The 23,831-nt window shown below is 32.7% G+C and overlaps 1 pseudogene; it reads right to left on the bottom strand.

Moving 5' to 3' along the window:
• Positions 1–21,970, bottom strand: part of LOC141540673 (large ribosomal subunit protein eL6-like) — a 112,203-nt pseudogene extending 90,233 nt beyond the window's left edge.
• Between the last annotated feature and the right edge of the window lie 1,861 nt (positions 21,971–23,831).

The raw sequence follows: 23,831 nt of genomic DNA, 5'->3' as shown, positions 1-23,831 counted from the left end.
AAAAAAAATGGATAAAATGGAAAATCCCTTTAATGAGAGGAAGATAGTATTTTAGTTCAGTTCAGTGGGGTACATGTCTTGAATTATTCCATCTTATTCTTCTATGTGATATTACCTCTGGAAATTTCTTACTATATATTGTGCCTTCTAAACAAAAGACATCAGAAATATTTGCTTATGTGACCTTATCAAAATTTTTAAAAATTTAAAAAAATTTTAAAATTTAACAAAAATTTTAAAAAAGCAAGATAGACCTGCCTTTCTTTTGAGGTATTTGATTGCATTCACTTTACTAAGTAGGTGAAAACTGCTTTGAAATATATTCTTTAAACTACAACATGACAATGATGAAAGCTCAGAGAATCTTCCTAGACATAGAGATAATTTCTCTTGCTGGAGTGGATTATTTACCCTCAAATATACCTATGCTTCTATATGAAACTAACTCTTGAAACTTAGAATTTTGAGTAACCTTCCTTTTTTGTCAAATTTTCAGGGCACCAGGAAGGAATGTGTTTCTCCCATTTCCACATTTTCAGACAACCCCAGCACCCCAAGATTTTTCCCCCATCTATCAAATGAGATAATATTTGTAAAGCACTTATCACAGTTCCTGACTCATAGTAGAATACAAAGTCTTCCATAGTTAGATATGATACTCAAAATACAAATACATCCACAAATTAATAATTATCTTAAACTCACATTAAATTATAATTAAACCCTCCCCTGAGAATGTATTTTGATGATAAAACAAAAGAAAAGCAATGAAGAGGTTGTGTCACACATTGTGGAAAGGACACAAAGATGAAAGACTAAATTTTGCTAAAATTTTCTTCAGAAGAAACTCTTCCCAACTTCATCTCCTCTTCTATTCCCTTTCTTCTTCCCTTTTTATCTTCTGTATCTTTATCTTCTTTCACTTCTTCCTCTCCCTCTTCAGTGATCTTCACCCCTATCATGGTGTGGGGTTAGAAAGGAGGGTAAGAGAAAAGAGAAAGATTGCTCTAATTGCTTGGTGCTGTTGTTGTTTTTTTATAATTTACATATATTTATGTATGCATAAATACATATATTTCAAACAAATTTCATAATTTATTTTATAAATGAGGATTTTTTTCAAGAATTTCTCAAAGCTTTATAAAAATTGACTTTTTTTTTCCAAGAATAATATGTACCATGATTGTATATGATATATCCTATAATAAATTTAGTCACTTATGCGTACTAAAAAGCTATAATTTCAAACTGAAAAAACAAAGAATTAGAAATGTTCTTTTCAGTTCTGGTTTACTCCCCACCTTCAGCCAAAAGATTCCAAGATAATCTATCCTTTGGGTTTTCACAAAATGAGGCCACTATTTTCCTTGCAGCTCTGCAGCTCTGAATTCTGTTGTCCTTCCAAACTTGGCACAGTGAGTTGAAGGTCAGGCCGTTTGTATATTTGTTTTCATTGATTAGGATTCAATGATCAGCAGGTGGTAGCGGTGAGTAAAGTTCATAAGACTGTGCAGCAGACACAACAAGCTAGACATGCAAGACACAATGGATTTGCAGAACAGCATGGGCCAATGTAATTTAACATGACCTTCTGGTTCTCTACGTGGGAGTAGAGTATTTATTTGTAATTAGGGGAATTTAGTCTGAAGTGTGTGATGTATATCTGGGTCTGAGGTTTTATATTGACTTTCTGGACTTGACTGAATAACAGGAAAAAAAGTGTATCAGCAATTTTTATTGTCCAGTTGCTTCAACTTCTATCTCAAGAAATTAGGTTGATTTTCCAGGTGGCCAAGAAAATAAGAATCATTGCTTAAAAGACAAAGTATTAATGAATATTATTTTCCTTTGATTTTAAAGAATTCCTTCTTTTTCTGATATTTGTTTTGCACAACTATCAAAGTGACTTTCTAAAAGACAAGTATAATCATGTCAATCCCTTATTCAATAAATTCCAATAGTTTCTTAAAACAAAATATAAAATTATTTATTTGGCACTTAATGCCCCTCGGAAGTTCCAATAATAATTATAATGTGAATGGAAGCAGAACAATCCACCTTCCACTCAGTTTCCCCAGCAATTTTTTTAAAAGAGTTCAAGACCAAATAATGTTCAAGAAATCCAAAGAAAAATCACAGTAAATGTCATTATCCAGTCCAGATAATGTATAGGGACACAGCCAGAAACCTGGGGTAATTGTGGTAAGGAAGGTTAGAATTGATGTAAGGAGTAAACCAGAAAAATTAGAGTGTATCCAAACCTCAAAATACTTCCAGGACAGAATAGAAATATTCTGAAATTACTTGAAACTGTAGTTCTATGATCCAGGTCTAGAAGGATGACTACCAGTATGTTGCAGTGATGAAGCAATGATGGTCAATTGTTTGATTCCAAGCCATAGAAAAAGGAAGCACCAGCACAGTCAGATAGCTGCAGAGTTCTGAGCTCCAATCAAAACGGCAGTTATCATTTCCATACTTTGGGGACTTTTAAATTTTTTCACATACTGACCTCAGTTGACCATAAGAACACAATTGTCGAATATAGTGTTCTTTACCTAAAGAAGTTTACTAGAAAGCTGTGGTATATAAAGATAATTGAATAGTATTGTTTTATAAAAAAAAGCATGAACAAGCTGATTTTAGAAAGGCCTGGAAAGATTTACATGAATTGAAGCTGAGTAAAACAAGCAGAACCAGGAAAACAGCAAGAATGTGTAATTTTCAACTATAAATGACTTAGTATTTCTCAGTGGTTCAGTGATCCAAAGTAATCCCAATAGACTTTGGACAGAAAATCCCATCTGCCTCCAGAAAAAGATTTATGGAGATAGAATGTAAATGAACATATACTATTTTTACTTCTTTTTTCTATTTTTTTTCTCTCCCACTTTTTTTCTTTTGCTCTGATTTTTCTCTTCCAACATGATTCATAAAGCAATGTGCATAAAAAATAAATTATCTTTTTTTTTTTTTTTTTTTGCTGATGCAATTGGGGTTAAGTGACTTGCCCAAGGCCATACAGCTAGGAAGTGTTAGTGTCTGAGGTCAGAATTGAACTGAGGGCCTCCTGACTTCAGGGCTAGTGCTCTATCTGCTGCACCAATTAGCTGTCCCAAATAAATATTTTTTTTAAAAAAAGAAACTTATTAGACCAAAATATGCCAGCATTCTCATATAATATAGAATAAGACCATTAAGAGGCCCACCATTGTATACAAGAGTACAAAAATAGCCAGAATCTGTCCGTGACACAAAGTTTCTATCTAGTAATGATTGAATTATGAGTACACAAAAGCAGATAGTCATAATACAGAAATTTCATAGATTAAGAGAAAACAAACATACTTAGAATGAAATATATGAAGGAAGAAAAAACTCTTCAAGTATAAACAGAGCCATTAATAAAAGAATGATGAAGTTCCTGAAATAAATGACGCAAAAGATTGAATGGATATTTTAAATTAACTAAAAGCTCTAAAAAGGTTTGGGAAAGAAAATAAATAGCATAAAGCATTAGATGATAAATATTTTTCAAGTAAGAGTTTCCTGGAAAGTAACATTAGACCAAACAGAAATAATGACTATATAAGACAAAAATGGAATAATAGAATAAAATCAAAAGTATGGGAAAAAGTAACATATCTTTTAACCCTTACCTTGTTTTCAATGTACTTTTCTAGTCTAATTGCACATTTTTCTGTTTTATGTATCCTGTAATATAATCAAAATGTCCTTTATATTCCTCATACATGACACTCCGTTTTCCATCTATTTTGGTTCTAGAGCTACCATCTAATATAAAACCTTTCCTTACTTTTATTGTCTTCATTATTTTTAGATATTAGGATTGACTATGAAAATAGGTTTATATATGTACATTTTGTCTTCCAGTTTTGAATGTAAATTCCTTTATATCCCCAACATTTAGTCTGATGTGTACTAGACAGCAGGCACTTAACACATGCAAATTGATTGATAGATGATAGATGGATAGAGGAATTTATTTTTTTCATCTTTGTGTCTCATCCCAGATTTTTACAAATGGCAGGAGCTTTAAAAAATTAATTGACTGAAGGATTTTTTTTGTATATAAAAATATTTGAATGTTGAAGGCAGCAAAATTAAAAAAGAAGAAAAATAAATATACTTTAAATAGTAAGTTTTTTGCTTTTTCCTAAAAATATTAACTTTTTAGATAGTAATAATATATTTTAAAGAATATTTATTTTGGCCTGGGAGGCTAGGTGATACCTAACCTGGATTCAGGAAGGGTCATCTTCCTCACTTCAAATATGATCTCAAACATAGTAGATATGTGACCCTGAGGATGTCTCTTGTATAAGTTCTTCATCTACAAAATGAACTGGAAAACGAAATGTCAAACCAATTCAATATCTTTGCCGAGGTAAATCCAAATGGGGTCATGAAGATTCAGACATTATTGAAATGAGTGAATTAAAAAAAATTTTTTGGCCTAAATTTTCTTTTCCTAGATGTAAACAAGAATATGTGTTCATTAGTTATTTATCCATTCTTTTTGTGAAAAAACTAATTACACATTCATAATGAAATATATCCTGCTTCATTTATTCTACCTTGATCTATGTATTAGGGATTTTTGCTCTACAGATATTACTGAAAACAATATATCAATAAAAAGAACTATTATACTTGCTTTGTGGATGTCTTCCATTAATTACTCAAAAGTTCAAGTGAATCTGTTGAGCTCATTGATTTGGATATTTCTTCCAATGACGCAGACAATAATCATTAAGGCCTTGCATGCTATAAGTTTGCAACAAAAAGTATGGACAACCAACTGAAAGCCTTCTTTAATTTCTTCTGACAGTATGTATATGCCAACCAAGTACATGAACTTTCCACCTATCATTCCTTACTATTAATATATGACTTAATCATCTGTTTTGTTTTGGGAATAACAGTTTCTTGACAAAATCCTCTATTCCTGTTCTTCATAATTCCTTTTTTTAAAAAAATGTATGCAGCCTGTGGATACCCACTATGCACCTCTCTGTTGCTTTTTGTATAATAATGTTTAATTCTCAAAGATAAGTGTTCTTCATTGCAGCAGTTATGCAGTACCAGTAGTATAATTATAATGTGCATTAATTATAATGTTGATTCCAAAAAATTTATTCCCTCTGGCCAGTATTTCCCACAGAGTGATGCTTTTCTTTTTCATTCTGTTCTCTAACAAGTTTAATAACATGTGAGCAATAAGAACTCAGTAGTAGCAAGATCAATTGATTGCATTTTTTCATAAGTGTATCTCTATTCCATCAGGCTGTTAAAAAAGGGATGACACAGGAGTTCTAAACCACTAAAGAAATACTGTACTTAATGTGTCTAGAATCTGGGTTTCATTAAAGAGCTCTGAGTGAAGGAGAATGTGTTTGTTCCCTTTATTGATGTTATAGGAGTCAGGCTCAGGAGGACTGGGGCAGCAAGTATGAATCAGTGGCGGAAATGAGCTCGGTCAACTGAATCAATCTTTGAAAGTCTGCAAATGGTATGATCATTTTTTGACAGTCTGAAGATAGAATTTGCTTTATTAGAATTGGACAACCACCTCCTATAACAGAGAGCTAAGTGGAAACTTGCCCAGAGGCCAGGAAGTCACTGGTGAGAACCAATCTTCCTCTTTGAACAATGGAAAACTGTCCATTTTTATTTCAAATTCTGAGGAAAGAATAGCATTCTCTGTGTTAAAACCAAGTAATTCATGTCACTTATCCAAGGAAACCAAGGTTTAGGGATTGGGAAAATTAAAAGATTTTTACATTTCTGGGGCTAATAGAAATACATTCCACGCTAAATTATTGAATTGAGAGGAGTGGGGAGAGGGAAAAAGAGGGAGAGGGAGAGGGAGGAGTTGGAGAGGGGAGAAGGAGAGTGAGGGAGAGAAAGAGAAAAAAGTATTACCTTATCACAATTAGATTCAGAAATATATTTCAGTTTTTTAGAAAGAAAAGAATCATGCCTTATATTTAACACTTCAAAAGTAATTTTATAGATTTCATAAAATATATTTGTCTACTAATGTAAAATTCTTCAACTAAGTTAATTATTCAAGTTAATTTTTTAAAGCAAATGTGTACTTGTTTTGCCTCCTTTACTGAGTTCAAATGGATAATAACCTAATTTATATATCCAAATTAGTTTCAATTAGCTTTTGGCTTTCAAAACAACTATTATGGCTACACATCACTTCATTCAACATTCCTTTATTAAGTGCTTTTGATATGTAAAGTACTTAATTTTCATATATACTTAATATAGAATGGAATGTTAATCACTGAGTCTTTTCAGACACACACTTCCAAAACAACAATTAATATCAGGAAAGTCAATTTCAATAAAAAGAGCAATAATAATATAACATAATATAGCACTGTAATATAATGCCATATGATATATAAGTATATGGAATATACACTATAGGACAAAAATTTGATAAAAACATGCTATCATTCATCTATAGACAAATGGGACTATTGACATTTCCTATCAGGCTGTTGCCTGTGTTTTCCCCATTTGTTGTGGTGTAGTTAATATTTCATCAGGAATTAAAACTTTTATACATATATATATATATATATATATATATATATATATATATATATATATATATATATATATATATCACAGTTCTTGCAGTCATATATCCAGAGATATATATCTCTCTGAGATATATTAAACTATTATTAAACTATTTCAGTAATATGGCACTGGCTAGTTGTTAAGAAAAAATCTCTTTGGCTACATTCAAGGACAACTGTATGATAAAAAAAATTTTTATGATATCTAGTATAATCCCTCATGTATAATAGGCATCTAAGCAATATTTGTAGAAATGACAGTGTTATTTTTTAACAAGCTAACAAGCTAAAATTATCATAAGTATTCTTTCCTCCACTGATTCAGATTACATTTGCCTAAATAAATATGTTTATGTGTTTCCAAGACCAAAAAGACAACATCTAGTGGCTAGCTTTCAGTAATGAATTTTTCTAGATTTAACCTTGTTAGTCTTGGGAGCATGATATTAGGCCCATACCCAAAATCATGTTTGGAATAGGGAACAAATTTATGATGTCATTGGTAAAGGGAGGTAGGAGATGAAGAATCTTCCTCTTACCAATGGAGGCTAGCATCTCATCTGAAGCATATGTTTTTATACTATTATGTATCACTGGAGGAGCACTACCAGGGTTGCTAAGGTTCACATGGCCCAAAAAAATCTGAGAAAGAATTTTAATCCAAGTCTTCCTAGTTCTCAGGTCACTCTTTTTCTGCTACTCCACATTACCTTAAACCTAAACACTACAAATTTAAAAACTGAAGCAGAATTTTAAAATAATGTACTATAATGTTTTCTCATATGAATTTTTGAGGGCATTTTTTTCATTTTATCTTTTTGCCTTTCTGTGTATGTCTAGAGTTTAGCAAAGTGCTTAGTAAATAGTAAAGACTTCGTAAATGCTTATTGACTTGATGATAAATTAAAACTCCTCAAGTATTAAATGGTCTAAAGATCATTCAAGAAAAAAAAAAGGTTAATGTAGAGAAGCTATTTTTAAATAATAGCATTTTCTTTTCAAAATATATGCAGCTTTCAATATTCATCCTTGCAAAACCTTGTTTTCCAAATTTTTCTCATTACCCTCCTCTCCACCATTCCCCTAAACTGCAAGTAATCCAATATATGTTAAACATGTACATTCTTCTGTCCTTTTTTATACACAAGAAAGATCAGATCAAAAAAATATGAGTAAGAAAAAAAGCAAGCAAACAACAAGAAAAAGAGGAAAACACTGTGTTATGATCCACATTCAGGACTGTGGGGACAGTCCTGTTTCTGAGAGCAGATGGCTCTCTCCATCACAAGACCATTGTAACTGGTCTGAATCATTTCATTGTTGAAAAGAACCACATCCATCAGAACTGATCATTGTATAATATTGTTGTTGCTGTGTACAATGTTCTTTTGGTTCTATTCACTTTACTTAACATCAGTTCATGTAAGTCTCTCCAGGCCTTTTTGAAATCATACTGCTAATTGTTTCTTATAGAACAATAATATTCAATAATATTCATATACTATAACTTATTCAATCATTCCTTAGCTGATGGACATCTACTCAGTTTCCAGTTATTTGCCACTACAAAAAAGGCTGCTCAAACACTTTTGCACATTTGGGTCCTTTTCCCTTATTTATGATCTCTTTGGGACACAGACCCATTAGAGACACTACTAGATTAAAGTGTATGCATAGTTGATAGCTCTTTGGGTATAGTTCCAAATTGATCTCCAGAATAGCTGGATCAGTTCACAACTCCACCAACAATGTTTAGTATCTGTTTTCCCATATCTCATCCAACATTTATCATTATCTTTTCCTGTCATTTTAGCCAATTTGAAGGGTATGAAGTAGTACCTCAGAGTTGTCTTAATGTACATTTCTCTAATCAATAGTGATTTGGAGCATTCTTTCATATGATTAGAAATGACTTTAATTTCTTTGTCTGAAATTATCTGTTCATAACCTTTGACCATTTATCAGTTGGAGAATGGCTTGTATTCTTTAGATATTTTAGAAATGAGGTCTTTATCAGAACCTTTGGATGTAAAAATTTTTCCTCAGTTTTCTGCTTCCCTTCTAATCTTCTCTGTATTGGTTTTATTTGTACAATTTTTAAAATATTATCCATTTAAAAATTATCCATTTTGCATTTTATACTGTACTCTAACTCTTCTTTAGCCATAAATTCCTTCATTCTCCACAGATCTGAGATGTAGACTACCCTTTCTTCTTCTAATTTGTTTATAGTATCACGAGTGAAGAAACTTTAAACAAAGAAAATTACAAAAAAGACCTGGAACATTGACAACCTTATTCAAAGGAAACCATTGGGTTTTATGATACATAAGTGATGAGTTTCTACTATTTGTTGTCATCATAAATTCTTTGAAGAAAAGGTAGCTACTGAGAAATCCTAGGACACAAGTAATCTGGGAGGGGAGACTCATGAAAAAAAGGTTGGTTCACACTATAATTTTTTTAATTGTTAAAATTTCATTTAAAAAAGGCTTGACAAAAGTATGTTAATAGATTACTGGAATCTTGACTTAGTGAATTATTTGTATTTAAAACAATAAAATAAAAGAACTCAAACAAAAATATATTCCTCTTAATTTTGCTAGCAATGTTGTATTGAAAAACAGGAAATCTTTTTTCTTTTAATAAACAGAAATTACTTGTTATACATTCCAGCTTTAAGATTGGCTTTTGACTAGCATTTGGTTGTAAGGTTTCATGAAACTGGGAGCTCCATAAATCACTTAGGTGCACATATGGAAAAACTGGGAGCTTAAATGATTGCTTTAAAGTGAGGACTCAGTGCAGGAACTAGTTGTACCATTAGAGTGAGAATTAAAGTTTGAGGAAGCTTGTTTGAAGGAAACAATGTTGTGAGCATGTGCATGTATGTGTTTAGCACCCGCCACACTAATTTGTCACTGAATAGATAACTAAATACAGTCCTTATTCATCATTGAGAGTCTGAAGTATTTGAAGCCACACTACTAAGAAGCAGAGAGGAGACTGTTAATATTCCCTCCTCCTTCCATTGCAAGTACATTAAAATACTAAAGAGAAACATTCTTGTTGACAGAGAGCATTCAGTGGTTTATAGATAATTTGGGGACTGCATCCTAAGAAATGGTGAACAATTATTCATTTCTTAGAACATCTTGAGACTTTTCATTCTCAAATTTAAAACATTAGCAATTGTTTAATTCTATAAACAAGTAAAACCATCAATACTAAATCCAAATGAGAAGGTTTTGAACAATAAAGCTCCCTAAATGCGATTTTCTCCTCAATCTTCCTGGTATATCATCAATGCTTATTCACTCCCCAAACTTTAAATTGTTGAGGGACTGAAACATTGAAGGGACTCATATTTCAAGCAAATGTGAACCTGCTAGAGATAAATTGTTGAAAACACTGGTTACAGATTCAAAAATATTAGTCAAAAGGAATTTAAGAGTCATGTAGTCTAAAACCCTCATTTTTCAGATGACTAAGTTGAAGCTCAGAGATTAAGTGACTTGCCCACTATCATAGAAATAGGAAATTGTGTCAAGTGGAGATTTGAATTTCAAGAACAGCACACTTTTTGGTACCCAAGCAATGGAAAAAAAGAAAAGAAAAAGGATAAAAATCTTAAAATATCCATCTTTCTTTTAAGCATGATCTCCTTTGTATCATATTCCTTGAATGAGCCTTAGTTAACTTAGTTAAAGTTTAATGTTTTGCATCCTAAATTAGATGATCCTAGATTTTCCAAATCTATGCTAATAAATTACTCATTGAAAACTGACAGGTCAAATGTAAAGGCTTTAAACATGGACAAGGGACAGATAGCGGCTGTTATCTGAAGACCAGCCAAATTAAGTTCATCACTTTTAAAAAATGGCTATTAGGTGATTTATTTTTTGTTACTGGTAACAAATAAGGGAGCACGTGTCAGAGGAGATAGCAACAGCACTGATGAAATTAGGTATCTGATGTATATAGAACTGGAATTCTTCCAGTCATCCACCTCACCTGTTAGAATTCCTAGCTCCCTTGAAAGGTTTCCTCCTCCAAGAGGCCTCTCCTATTTGGTCTAATTTGAACTCACTATGACTTTATATTTATCATATATTTTGTATATAAATAGAGGAGATGGAGAGTTATGAAACCATGAAATCCAGTCTCTCATTTTACATTTATTTACCTTTTTACATATTGTTCATTAAAGGTTTTTTAGTTACTCAGGGTTTGACTTCCTTTAAGCAAACTTTTTGTTCATATTATTCTAGTGAATATATTTCTTTTGGTTCTACTTATTCTTTTGGCTTTGCTTATTTCTCCCAGAAAAAAAATAAGTTCTTCAAAGTAAGAGACCTTTTTTCATCTTTGCCTTTGTGTTCCCAGGACCTATCATAGCATCTGGACGTAACATGAAAAGTCATCTAGTATAGGACTTAAACTTTTTCCACCCATTATCTGTTTTTCACTCAAGAATTATTTATAAGACTCCATTTATATAAATATATAAAATATGTATACAAATCAAACATTTACTGATAATAAATCATAATTTTGTGACCTCCTCCCACATTCAGTTATGTGATTGGTGATGCTCTGATCTATATGGGAAAGTGACTCATAGTTTAAGAAGCTTTGGTTCTAGTATTATACCTTCCTCATTTCAGTGCCAAGACTTTTCTAAGGTCACACATGCAATAAAAAGCAAAGCTGAGATTAACCCAAGTCCTAAAGCTCACAATTAAGTATTCTTTTCCTATTCAGTACGAAAATCAACAGTGACTTCTTTTAGTTCTCAGCCTCTTTTTTTTTCTCCTTCATCTGGCTCACCCTATATCTGTTTCTTCATTCTCCACAGCCCCTTACCTGCACTCTCTGAAGTTTGATTTAAGCTTCCCCATACCTAGAATATGGCAAGAAAATGCTATAAATCATCAACCTTGTAAATGTTCTCAGGAAATTCTACTAACACCCGATTGAAAAGGTACATGTGATAAATTATTTTCTGGCCAGTTAAAGATACAGCAGCCTCCACTTTGTCATTAATTCTAATTTTCACATTTACTTGGCCCAGACCAGATGCTTTTGATAAATATTTCTGAACAAGTTGCCTCTAGTATATCTACATAGTTTAGTCAGGTGGAGTACATTAAATTAAGGTCTTTGATTGAGGGTCATTTATCAATGACCCTCTGGTGCAAGAACCATTTAGAAAGCTCGTGTGTGTAGATCTCCAGTCAATTATTCTTTGGGACTATCCAAGTCTAAGGCCACTATTGTAGATAAAAATTCATCATATATAATTTTTTTAGTAGAACACTGACCTCAGCAAATTTATTGATATCTGAAAGAGGACAAGTATATATATATATATATATATATATATATATATATATATATATGTAAAGATACTAAAGAGGTGATATCTTTAAACTCTTTTTTAACTTTTTATTTTCAAAATATATAGAGAGAGATAGTTTTCAACATTCACCTGTGCAAAACCTTGTGTTCCATATTTTTCTCCCTCCTTTGTCCCCCTTCCTTAGACAGCAAGTAATCCAGTATATGTTAAACATATGCAATTCTTCCATATATATTATATATATGTGTGTGTGTGTGTGTGTGTGTGTATGTTTGTGTGTATGTGTATATTTCCTTAATTATCATACTGCACAAGAAAAAATAGGTCAAAAAGTAAAGAAAATGAGAAAGAAAACAAAAAGGAAGCAAACAACAAAACAGGGTGAAAGTGCTATGTTGTGACCCACATTCAATCTCCACAGTTCTCTCTCTGGATGGAGATGGCTCTCTCCATCACATGATCATTGGAATTGGCCTGAATAATTTCATTGTTGAAAAGAGCCATGTCCATCAGAGTTGATCATCATATATTATTGTTGTTGCCATGTACAATGTTCTTTTGGTTCTGCTCACTTCCACTTAACACCAGTTCATACAAGTCTCTCCAGGCTTTTCTGAAATCATCCTATTGATCTTTTCTTATAAAACAGTAATATTCCATTACATTCATATGCCATAACTTATTCAGCCATTCTCCAGCTGTTGGGCATCCACTCAGTTTTCAGTTCTTTGTTAATACAAAAAGGCTGCCACAAAAATTTTTGCACACATCATATATAATTTTTATGCTTCTAATCAGTAAGGCAATTAGCTTGTTCTATAACCAAAGCCAAACTATAAAATGACAATTCTCTATTTCAATGGAACAGTGTGCTTGGAATGGTAGATGTATATTTCTTTTTCCTGTGTCCCTCAGGATTGATCACCTGTGCTCACTTGCCTTGCCTTTATTACTGTTACACTGAGCTTTGTAAAAGGTTCATTAAGGTCTCACATCAGAGGTGCTAATTGTCTCTGAACACCCTGTATACTCCTATACACATAAAGAAACACTCCATAATATCTCTAGGCCATAATGGAACAAACTTCTTTAGCGAGCAAGAGGATTCTCCTTCTCTAGAATTTTTCCTGTGATAACTAATGATCGTTTAATGAAACTGCTATAGTTGGAGACCTTGTTTTGTTATGATTGTACTGAAGTTCCCTGAAGTCCTGTAGTATTCTAAGATTCAAATCATAATCTGAGAAGATAGTGGCAGAGTAGATAAAGGAATGGCTCTGAAGTCAGAAAGGTCTGATTTCAAATCTGGCCTCAGATACTTGGCTATACTACCTTGGGCAAATCCAAACCTCATAATCTTGCTGTGATATTGCCTGTTTCAGAATAGATGCAGCTTGAATTTTTATCAAAGAGTCTCCATTTTCATAAATCTAATGCTCCTTCTAGCCTTCTAGAGTTCTATTAAATCACATGTATAGGTCCTTAATTTAGATTTTTAGCTATTAGTAGATATGCCTGGTTCATTTCTAAAAGAGATCTAGTTAATGATGGATAAATAGCTGCATCCTTCTTAGACTTCTCTCTTCTCCACTACCTTGCCACAACCATAAAATATTTATTTGATATATATTTACACATTTATATATTATAATATGTATCAGTTTCTTAAAGATTCAACATGCAATAACTTTTGACAAATATCAGTAATGATTCTTTTAAAGGAATTCTTCAGTGGGATCTAATTCCTTCAAAAATACTCTACCTCCTATCATTAAGAGGATTATAGGGAAAACTTTTTTACTAGACGCTCAGTATAACCTAAAAACTTATTTTTAAATAACTCTGCATAATATTATACTTCTGGAGTATATTAGGAGTTGTCAGTTTTGGTCCTTGGGGTAGGCAGCTATTGTTGAAAAAGTCAACACTTGAATGTAGCTTCAGCAATAGCCTTGGACACATATTTCACTGTTTTATTTTTAGATTTTCCTTTCATTTAGCTTTCTTTTCTTCCAAAGAAAGACTCAATCTGACTACCTCTGTTGTGTGTGAGTTTCATTTTCCTGGCATGAGAGTTTACATTATTTATTTTTCAGTTTGCAAAAATCTATTTGTGGTGACCTCTTAGTTCATGGATATCAAAAAGCACAAAAGATAAAAATACATGCAAGTAAGACAGGACTTTCAGACTCCAATACTCATGAGAATAAAAAATATCTAAGATGAAATATGCATTATTATTTCCAGTCAGTGGATCCTAGGCTCAGAAAGCCTATTAAAACTAGCCAATCTTTATTTCTGTCCCCTGGGATGAATAATGGTATTCAATGGAAACTCAATAAATGTTTGCTTAAAATAAGGGTGGGGTTGGGAATTTGATTTCAGGATATAAAATAACTTAACTTGATGGTCCTTATGCTTAGGAGCAAGAATGTAATGTTCTAGCCCTAGAGTCAGGAAGAACTCAACTTTAAATAAGGGCCAAATTCACATTAACTATGTAGAGTGTGGAGTGTGTTCAAGAAGGATTTGCACCTCTGGTGGGAGGGCTTGCTGAGCCCTTTTCAGGTGTGATGATCTACCTTTGGCACCCACCTTTCACCTAGCCCACACCTGTGACTCCAAGAGACTGTATCTTGTGCAGTGTTTCCACAGATAAAACCATCTGGGCAGGTTAAACATAACCTATTGATCTTAAAACCCCTCCGAGAGTTAAGGGGATGACTGTCCCAAAGACTTGTCCAGGAGGAACGAACAGATGAGAATAATTTGTTCCAAAGATCTTGAGAGCAACTGAAACAGACATTGTGGAATTCTTAGCATTTGGTCACACAATGAAAATATCATGGTCATCCCCTGTCCCAGGATCATTGTTGGTTATTCAGATTTTGTTTTGTCACTGGACTTCAATGACTCAGGGGAAAAAAAGTGGTGTTTACACTTTTGTGCCACTCTGCCTCCCTTAGATTCAATTCACATACAAATCAAGACATAAATCAGGTTTAAAAAAAAAAAAGGAAAAAAAAGCACACAATAACTTTGTGGCCCTATATAAGTCACTTAACTTTCATTTGCAAAATATGTATTATGATAGTTTATACCTAGCAGAGTTGTTGTGGAAATAAAATGAGAATATTTGTAAAATACTCTGTAAATTGTAAAGCATTTTATAAATTCTGGCTAGGATGATTAATATTATCTGCCTTGAGGAGAATCACTGACTGTCCCCTAGTGGCTAGTAGAAATATAATAGCTCCCTGAGGAGCCATAATTGCCCCAGTTTCAGTAATTTATTTTCTAGACTTCCAGTGTGCCCTGTGTGTAACCCTGTTTGGAAAGTATCAGATCTTTGCAGATATCTCTCACCAGAGTGTTAGAGCATATGTTTTATGGACATTATAACCCAGCTCCAACATTTATTAACTGAATAACCATGGAAAAATCCATCCCCTTTTCTGAATCTTACTTTCTTCATCAGTAAAATAGCAAGTAGTCATATTTTTACTATTTGCCTTTGTGATATTCTGTTGAAAGGGATTTATAAAACAAAACATGTTGTATAAATATGATTTGATATTGTTTGGGGGAAAGGGAAAGCTCAAAGTTGAGAAAGGAGGTTTCAGACCAGTTACATATATATATATATATATATATATATATATATATATATATATATATATATATATATATATATATATATATATATATATATATATATATATATATATATAAAAGAAGGAATCCAAAATAAAAGTGGGGAATAGTTCTCCCATAGCTGATCTACCAACCACTTTTCTCCTCACTTTCCCTTATTAGTGTGGGAAATACAGAATATTTGATGTGCTAAGAGAAGTTATGTTGTCAAAGAACTATTATACCTTTGGCAATATCTTGAAAGACACTTTTCCTATTTTGCCCAACTGCATGCCAATAAATCTGATAATATAAGTGAAATGGAGGAATACCTACAAAAATATGGATTGTCCAGATTAACAGAAGAGGAAATAAATTACATGAATAGTCCCATTTTAGAAAAAGAAATTTTGAAAGCTATTAATCAACTCCCTAAAAAAAAATTTCCAGGGCCAGGTAAATTTACAAGTGAATTCTATCAACCATTTAAAGAACAATTAATTCCAATACTATGCAAACTATTTGGAAAAACAGAAAAAAAGGAATCCTACCAAATTCCTTTTATGACACAGATAATGTACTCATATCAGATAGGTCAAAATAGAGAAAGAAAATTATAGAACAATTTCTCTAAAAAATATTGATGCAAAAACCTTAAATAAAATATTAGTCAGAGATTACCAAATTATTACCAAGATAATATACTATAACCAAGTAGGATTTACACCAGGAATGCAGTGCTGGTTCAATATTAGGAAAACTATTAGCATAATTAACTATATCAATAACTAAACTAACAGAAATCTTATGATTATCTCAATAGATGCAGAAAAAGCATTTGACAAAACCCAATATTCATTTCTATTAAAAACACTATGTAAGAATGTAAGACTAAATGGAGTTTTTCTTAAAATGATTAGGAGCATCTATTTAAAACCATCAGCAAGCATCATATGTAATGAGGATAAACTAGAACTATTCCCACTAAGATCAGTGGTGAAACAAGATTGCCCACTATCACCACTACTATTCAATATTATATTAAAAAATGTTAGTTTTAGCAATAAAAAACAAAAAAGAGAATAAAGCCATTAGAGTAAGTAATGAAGAAACAAAATTTTCACTTTTTGCAGATGATATGATGGTATACATAGAGAATCTAAGAGAATCAATTAAAACACTACTAGCAATAATTAACAACTTTAAGAAAGTTTCAGGATACAAAATAAATCCACATAAATCATCAGCATTCCTGTATGTTACCAACAAAGTACAGCAGCAAAATTTACAAAGAGAAATTTAATTAAAATAAGAGTAGATAATATAAAATATTTGGTAGTCTCCCTGCCAAGACAAAGTCAGGAACTATATGAACACAATTACAAAACATTTTCTACACAAATAAAATCAGAGATAATCACTTGGAAAAATATCAAGTACTCATGATTAGGCTAAGCTAATATAATAAAAATGACAATACGGAATTATTGTGCTAAATTAATTTGCTTATTCAGTGCCATACCAAACTCCCAAGAAATTATTTTACAGAGTTAGAAAAAAATAATAACAGAGTTCATCTGAAAGAACAAAAGGTCAAGAAAATATCATCTACATTCAGAAAAAGATCTAAGGAGACTGAATGTAAATTAACACATGCTATGTTCACTTCTTTTTTCTAATTGTTTATCTCTCCCATAGTTTTTTGCTTTTGTTCTGCTTTTTGCTCCCAAGATTATTCATAAAGCAATATGTATTAAAAATAAACTTACTACAATTTTAAAAATTAAAGACTACAGGGACCAAATGTGGATAACAGCATAATATTTTCACCTTTCTTCTTAGTGTTTGCTTGATTTTTTATCATTGTTTTCACCTTTTGGATCTGATTTTGTTTGTGTGTGTGTGCAGCATGACAAATATGGAAATATGTATAGAAGAATCTTTAACACATATTGAATTGTTTATTATTTAGGGAAAAGAATTGGAGGAAGGGAGGAAGAAAAAATTGAAACACAATGTTTTGCAAGGGTGAATAGTGAAAACTATACTTGCACATATTTTGAAAATAAAAAGACATTTTTTGTAAAAAATAAAATAAATAACAATTCCTGGGGAAATTGAGGGGAAAAGGAACAAAAGGTCAAGAATTTAAGGGAATTAATGAAAAAAAAGTAAATGAAGGTATCTTCGCTATACTAGCTCTAAACCTATATTAGAAAGGAGTAATCATCAAAACTATTTCATATTAGCTAAGAAACAGAGTAGTTTTTCAGTATAATAGATTAGGTTCAAAGATACAATAGTTTATTATACTAATCTAGTATTTGTTAAAACAAAGACCCCAGATTCCGGGGTAAGAACTCACTATTTGATAAAAACTGGTGGGAAAATTGGAAATTAGCATGGCAGAAACTAGTCACTGACCCACTGACTTAACAACCTATACCAAGATAAAATTGAAATGAGTTCATGATTTAGACATAAAGAGTGATATATAGGCAAATGAGAAGAAAAAAGGATAGTCTACTTCTCAGATCTATGGAGAAGGAAGAAATGTGTGAATAAAGAAGATCTGAAGTACATTAGGGAATGCAAAATGCATAATTTTGATTACATTAAGTTAAAAAGTTTTTGTACAAACAAAACTAATGCAGACAAGATTAGAAGGGAAGCAGAAAACTGACAATTTTACATTCAAGGGTTCTGATAAAAGCCTCATTTTAAAAATATATAGATAATGACTCAATTTTAAAAGAATACAAGCCATTCTCCAATTGATAAATGATCAAAGGATATAGACAAAGAATTTTCAGACAAAGAATTTAAAACTATGTCTAGCATATAAAAAATGCTTTCAATCACTATTGATCAGAGAAATGCAAATTAAGATAATTGAGATACCACTACACACCTCTCAGGTTGGCTATGATGGCAGGAAAAAATAATAATGACTGTTGGAGGGGATGTGGGAAAACTGGGATACTGATACATTGTTGGTTGAGTTGTGAATGGGTCCAACCATTCTGGAGAGTAATATGGAAGTATGCCCAAAGAGCTATCAAACTGTGCATATTTTTTGATCCAGCAGTGTCTCTAATGGATCTGTATCTCAAAGAGATCATAAAGAAGGGAAAGGGACCACATGTGCAAAAAATGTTTGTGGCAGCCCTTTTTGTACTGGCAAAAAACTGGAAATTGACTGGATACCCATCAGTGGGAGAATGACTGAATAAGTTAGGGTATATGAATGTTATGGAATATTATTGTTCTATAAGAAACTATCAGGAGGATGATTTCAGAGAGATCTGGAGAGAATCACATGAACTGATACTAAGTGAAGTGAGTAGAACCAGGAGAACATTGTACACAGCAATGAGAAGATTATGTGATGACTAATTTTGATGGAAGTGGCTCTTTTCAATAGTGAGATGATTCAGACCAGTTCCAATGGTCTTGTGATAAAGAGAATCATCTGATACACCCAGAGAGAGAACTGTGGAAACTGAGTGTGGATCACAACATAGCATTTTCATTTCTTTGTTATGGTTTGCTTGCATCTTGTTTTCTTTCTCATTTTTTTGTCCTTTTTGATCTGATTTTTCTTGTGCAGTATGATAATTGTGGAAATATATATAGAAGAATTGCACGTTTAACAAATATTGGATTATTTGCTATCTAGAGGTGGGTTCTGGGGAAGGAAAGAAGAAAAAATTTGGAGCACAGGTTTTGCAAAGGTTAATGCTGAATATGTATATATTTTGCAAATAAAAAGCTTTAATAATAAAAAGAAAGATGCCTTTCCCAAAATTTGAAAATAAAAATCTTTAATATTTTTTTTAAAAAAAGGAAAGACACCTTTCCCAAAATTTCCCCAAAATTTTTTATGGGGAAATGCAGGTTGATAATAAGAAATGTACTGTGATTGACAAGAACTTTCTAACCCTAAATCAGATAGAGGTTTATTACCAAGAGGAAATGAGTTCAAAAGACTAACAAAATGCCTATCAATTCTACTTTGCTGATCAGCTAGTCACCCTTATGCTAATTCTGGAATGTGATGGCCTCTTTTCATACAAAGAGAACCTCCATAAGAAACTATCTCTCTATTAGATCTATGAGAGCTCCACTTTCTCACTAAAAGTCCCAGAATTTAGAATCTAAAGTTTTGTTTATTTCTTTATTTTTCCTTTTTTTTTTCTTCTCTCATCTATAAGGACAGAACCTCTTCCATCAATGTAAAATCGATATATTCTCTGCTTTTATATTCATAGAAAGTGACTTGTTCAAGATTGTTCACACAGTATGTGGAAGAACCTAAATTCAGGTCTTCCTGATTCTAATATTGGTTCTCTAACTCTAGAAGAGAAGCATAAAGTGTGCAGCCACAAATATGCACATGTTCTGGTTATGTAAGTTTGTCTCTCCAAATATGTATAACAACCACAAATACTCTTTTTGTGTGTCCTTCAGAAATATGCTGTCTTGAAGCAATTTCTATTTTTTGTGATCACAACTTATATTTCTTAAACAAACCTAACCCTCCACTAATTTTATGAGACTTTAAGAAAGAATATATCTCAGGTTTATTTAATGATGAAAAACTATAATTCTTTTTTTATTTTAATTAAATAAAATTCATTTGCTTTGAACTAAGTGATTTCTCTTGATGAGCAGTAAAAATAAACACCACAGGAGTGGGTCTTGAGGAGGAAGACTACAATATCTGAGCTAGGATTTTCAGTATTTGATCCACATCCTAGTAGATTTTCTGGAGGTCCAAATATGAAAAATGGCATCTGAGATATGGCATTTTATAATATTTATTTTTTGATTCCTCCCTCTCCTTCATTCTCTTACCCAATTATGTACCTAATAATGATTCTTCATCCTCTAAATCGCTTTTCTTAGTCATCCCCCCTTTTTTCCCCAGATTGTTTCCACATTGTAATTTCTTTCTAATAAGTTTTTCTGTCTCCGGTATATCAAGAATACCTCTGCCAGACTCAGGCTCCTAAAATGTTTCTTTCACCATGCCTTTGCTCAAAAACCTATCTTTTTAGCCAATGAAATCTCAAATTTCTTAGACTGATGTTTTAAGATCTTACATAAATTTGTTCCTCTCATTCAATTTAATCTTGCTTCCAACTCTATACCTGGCAGGCTACTCATCTCTCTGCCTTACAATTTAATTTAAATAATACACAATGAATATTCTTTTCTCTCTCTGAATTTCCCTTACTTCCCTTCCCCACCCCTTCACTTTATTCCCTAAAGACAATTGTTAAAATTTCATTGCCTTTACACCTCAGCAAATGCTGAGAATACATGTTAAAATTAATAGATTTTTTTATTATACTTTGTTTTTGTAGACAAGGAAATGATAGAGAAAATGTTAGTAATGCAGAATAAACTTAAAAGATTTTCAAGGGAACAGGTAGGTGGCACAATGGATAGAGTACCAGCCCTGAAGTCAGAAGGACTTGAGTTGAAATCTGGCCTCAGACACTTAACACTTCCTTGCTGTATGATCCTGGCCAAGTCACTTAACTCCAATTGCCTCAGGGGGGAAAAATATGCTATATTTCTCCAGAGAACCAGTTGTTAAATATGCACTAGCATAGCACTAATACTATTATTATTATTTAATCTTATTTGATATCTTCCTTTCCTAAGTATCCAATTCTCCAGTGATCTCTCTTCCAAATTATTTTATTCTATCAAGAAATTCTTTTGGAATTAGTCATCTTTTCTGTCATGATTCAGCTTTATATGACTTGTATTCTTAAAGAGATGTTACAAATACCAAGGTAATATCCTGGAAGAAAAGAACTATGTTTCATCTAGTAGGTGCTTAATCAGTAATTGCTGATTTAATTTTTCCTGAGTAAGATAATGACACATGTCAGTGTCACAGCTATGCTGTCTGATGATGTTCCCATACTAAATAGCTTCTCTTTTTCTTGCTATTTATCAATGCTGAGAACCAAATATGAGAGTAGGGGATACTTTATATAGAAGGGCAAGAGCACTGGATTCCAAGATAGAAAACCTGGGTCCAAATTTCTTTGCCATTTATCAGACATGAATTTGATTAGTTCCCATTCAAATGCTGGATTTCAGTTTCCTCCATGGTAAAGTAAGAGGGTAAAACTAAATAATCCCTAAAGTCTCTCCCAATACTAACCTATTGCATCCAGTCCTATTTGGTTTTAGAAGAAATTGTAGAGGAAAGAAATTAAAGAAACATGAGCAAAGCAACCTGTCTGGTGCCTTGATAACTTTCAAACATCACTTTCACACTTTCCCAGGTAGCTTCTGGTGTGGAAAGCTGTTGAAGTGCAGCTTTGTGCATGAAGGCAACAAATCATTCCCGGAAATATAGAAGCTTCTGGCACTGCATTCCAAATTACACCAGATAAGTGCTAAGGGGCAAACTGAGAAAAGAGATTAGGGCATTTTTTTTTTTTAAAACCAGGAAATTGTTTATGTTGATGGCTGAATAGAACAATGTTCAAATGAAAAAATGAAACCTGGATTCTCTCTCTCTCTCTTTTTTGTTTTTTGTTTTTTGTTTTTCAGGAAGTGCTTTCTGTAATTGTATTCATTATGCTGACTATGCCTGAGTCCTACAGATTGGCTGCTGGATATTCTATAAATTTGTTTTTTGAAACAATAGTCCCATTTGAAGAAAGTAAAGCTTTTATAGTGTGTGTTTTCCCTTTGGGAGATATTTTAGACATTTAAGCATGTAACTTTTTATATTCCTTCATCTATTGAAAATTTATGATGCAAAAGTTGATCTGAACCCTTACAAACCCTCTTATTTCCAAAAGTATTTGTTCCAAATCTTATTTTCTTTCCTCTCTATAGTCTTAACACCCACCTCCAATATTTGAGACAATCTAGTCTCCTACTTCAGGAAAACAATGGAGAAGCCATTTAATATGATCTAAAGATTTCAATTTAAAGGTCAGAGGCAGAATATCCAAGTTCATCTTCTATGAGACTACCTCTATGACCTTGACCATATGACTTAGACTTCATTTTTCCAGTTATAATTTGAGGAGGATAAATTAAATGGTTACTGAGATCTTTTTTAAGTTCTCAAATGTTCAAATGAGTCCAGTAATTCACAGAGCATGTTCTTAGTGTATCCTTCTGACCTTGCTCCTAATGTGCTTTGCTACAGTTCCCTGATTCTCTTATTCTGATCTTTATGATCTTTTACTCTAGTCCCTATTAAACACAGATTCCATTTCATATATCAGTAGACCTTTATGAATACTGACATCAATAAATTGGCAAGATAATATTTATCAAATAGCATATTCATAGGGATGATAATTAAACTCCTGAGAGAATTAAGTTTTTAAGCTGGGTTTGGAAAATGAGAGACATAGATTCTCTTCTTATCCAATTAATTTAAAAAGAGGTTACTAGATGATCATTTTTATTTAAAGAACTCCTGTTGAATAAATTTAGCAATGCCCAGTGCCCTTTAGGGTAGAAGAAGCTCTTTTTACTTCATTGACCTCCTCTGAAGATGAACCTCAGTCTTTCTTCCCTATTCTCAAAAAAGTTTCTGTGATTGGGTTTTTCTTTTTTGCCACTTCATCTTTGTTTTTTTAATGAGAAATATTAGTATGACCACTAATCTTGGGGTAAGGGATGGTGTTCTAGTTCACTTCAGCACTCCCTCTCCTCTGACCTGGAATCTAAACCAAAAGCTCCCCCCTCCTGCAAATGTCCACAGTCAGCAGTGTTCCTGCCCCCCTGCTTCTGCACTCCCCATGTGCTGGTTCCTTTTCACCCAGGACTGTGTCTCTGAAGCACAGCTGGAGTCTTCCTGAATTTAGATCCTGGACTCCACAAGTTGTCTGCTGTTCCAGAGGTGAAAATTCCTGTGTTTTGGACGGAGGCTCCAGCCACACCAAGTTTGTCCCAAGGATTCCTGTTTGTTTCTGTGAAGGTAGCCTAGAGGTGTTTGCACTTCACACTGGTTAATCCCTGGCCTGGGGTCTTTAGTTGGTCTTCTCAGTTCTTCCAAGAGGACCCTTGTTCTGTCCCAAGGTTTCTTGTGTTTCACTAGTCTATATTCGCCCTGAGGCAAAAATTTCTGCTTATGGGGAAAATCTGGAGAACTTGGAATTGACTGACCTACTCCACCATATTCTCAGAATTTCCCTCCTAGGTACATCTTCTCACTCCTTCAT

This window comes from Sminthopsis crassicaudata, chromosome 4 (genome assembly GCF_048593235.1).
Source record: "Sminthopsis crassicaudata isolate SCR6 chromosome 4, ASM4859323v1, whole genome shotgun sequence".
Lineage (NCBI taxonomy): Eukaryota > Metazoa > Chordata > Mammalia > Dasyuromorphia > Dasyuridae > Sminthopsis > Sminthopsis crassicaudata.
Note: the sequence above shows the minus strand (reverse complement) of the source record. Positions and strands in the feature narration are given on the sequence as shown.